Below are 2,728 nucleotides of genomic sequence, written 5' to 3'. Positions count from 1 at the left end.
TAACTACTGAGAAAGAAGATAGCCTTATGCAGGAAGAAAGAAGCCAGGAAAAAAAAATAAAAAATCATCGCATTATGGGAAGGTGATCAACAAATATCCACAGACCTCAGTAATTTAATTTAATTGCAGCAAGAAAAAAAAAAGAAATACAATCTTGATTCATATTACTCTCTCTCTTCTTCCACTTATTCTCTGTATTTTCCCCTTTAATTTGTTTGCATACTGCAGTCAACGCTGAACCGGGAAGACAAAATACAGGCAGCCATACTTCCTGAGATGAAGCAAGGAAATTATAGCAATGTATAACACTTTTCCTAGGGCATAAGCTGAGCTTGCACATACATCTTTTGAAAGATCACTGAGTCATGAAGGTATAAATAAGGGTAACTATTTATCACTAAACGAGCAAGATTTTTAGGTAATTAAGAGATGCTGAATCTACACATGAAGCTGATACAAATAACTAACAGATCACATGAAGAAGAGTCTTCTGTGCCATGGAAGCTTCCCATTTGTTTGTTGTACAGGAGCTGTTGAACATCAATTGCAAACAGCCTTTCAGAGCTTGCTAAAGCCATCATTTGAGTTTGGTAGAACCTCAAGAGGAATTGGAGAATATTTGCAGATAGCTAAACCATGAAGCAAATCATGCCATTCCGACAACCTGTTTAACTACCTGCAGTTCAAGCAAACGGCAGGAAGAACTCCAGCACAGAAACCTCCCATTTTAACCCTTCTTCCCATCCCAATAAAGCTGGAGGAAGCAACATCTCCCGCAGCATCCCACACAAAGGAGTAAAGACCAGAACGCAGGAGAATTCAGTTACCCACAATGATGTTTGGTATCTATTGCTCTGGGGTGGACTTTCTTTCCATCATCCTGTGCACCTTCCATCTTCTGCAGCAGGCAAGCAGGGCAAGAGCAAAGTGTACAACCAAGAAATACCTTTCCTGAGAGCAAAACTGTCTGTGTGTCAACAGGAACAGCCCCCTGTGGAAATGAGTTAATCCATGGGCAGCAGACCAAGCGGCACTAGCTCCTATGTCCTGTCACACAAAATGCCTCCTGTTCCTGCATATCTCCCCCCACCCAGTACATGCCGGTGCCCTCTGAGCTCTCCTCCTGTGGCACTGCTGGCTCAGTCTTTTACCCTCTAACTCCCAGCAGAAAGGAAACAGCATCTGCAGTAGCTGATTATGCCTGCCGAAGTACTACTCAGCTGCATCATATATGTGCATTTGCTGATCTGCTGGCAAACATGACAAAATAAGCTACTGATGTCCTCTGTCATCACTCAGCTGACAGGAACCCTGTGTCCCTCCCACCCCTCTGGTAAAGCAGAAGTTGGGGTCGGCTAGTTGGCTCAAAATTTTTGAGGTAGAGGAAAGGAGAGAGACCAACAGGTAGGAAAAAAGCACAGCCTCAGTTCTTGGCTTGGTTTGGGTTCGTTGGGGCTTTGTGGTTTTTTTTCCAGAAAAACAATAATATTTTATCACATCATCAAAGCTTGCCACACAGGCACAAGAAATCTTGGCTAAAGTATTTCACCTTCAGATTTTCCAGGTTTTGTGTACCAGCTTGCAGTTTGAATGATCTGTTAAAGTAATTGTCTTATGTTTTTAAGAAGCGCATGGAAATAAAGTTGAAACTCTATAATGGCACCAACATGAGCAAGAGTAAAACTGAGGCTGTTAGGTGGACTTCATTTGCCTCCAGCATTTCAGCTAGGTGAATTGCTGCTAGCAGCAACAGGCTGTGATCCTTCACGTGAGCTAGCGCTAGAGGGAGGTGAAACGCTTTGCCAGTGGATTTCACAGATGCTTGCTGACAGCAAAGGAGTGGTTTGCAGCTTGAACAAATTCAAGAATCTCAAGTTTTACTCTGAACTTAGAAGTGTATTGCCAAGAACAAACCTTTTCCCCATCTCCTTTAGTCTTGCGTTACGCCTGCTCTCTGCTGTGGTCTTGTTCTCCTTAACAAGCCAATGCCCTTTCACCATTCTCTATGGCTCATCACAGTCTTTGTATAGCGACTAAAAAATTCACATTTCTGGAGGTAAGGGACAGAAAAATATTAATCTATGTGGTAGTTAGATTCCATACTATAGACTGATAGAAGCAATCAATGATGGCTAGGGACAACCTAAACCAGTAAGACAAAGACTTTCTGATTAAGTGACATGGCATTCTGCATGCAGTTATTGGCTATTTATTTTGAAGTGCAGGCCTCCGCAAAGTGCAAAATATCTTTGTTGCCTATCTAGAATAGTCAAGTACTGAAGCAGACCACGCTGTACTACATGCCATCACAGCTACAGTTTATTATATATTCCTAGTTCCTTTGGCTTTCAAGAGTATTGTCTTTAATTTAACCCCCCCCCACATCTCTGACATGAAGCATATGCACAGGCTATCCCGGGATTTACATATTTTTTTTAATGGAAAGGATTAAAATTTTTAGAAAGCACACCATAGATCATGCTACAATTCTTCAGGCACATATTCCCAAAAGCTAATGTATTTTGCCATGTACCAGAGCAGTTCCAGAGATAAAGGGACATTCAGCAAAGCCTACAATTTCAGAAAACCTACTGCCAGCTGCAGAAATTAGAAACAACTTCTTCCACTAGGAATTAGAGAAAATTAAAAAACAGAACATGTAAGAGTATGCATCCATCACAGGATGTTTAATCTACCAGATAAATAAAGACTCTCATCCAACAAAATA

The sequence above is a fragment of the Falco biarmicus genome, chromosome 1 (assembly GCF_023638135.1).
Source record: "Falco biarmicus isolate bFalBia1 chromosome 1, bFalBia1.pri, whole genome shotgun sequence".
NCBI lineage: Eukaryota > Metazoa > Chordata > Aves > Falconiformes > Falconidae > Falco > Falco biarmicus.
This window is presented reverse-complemented; position numbering follows the sequence as displayed.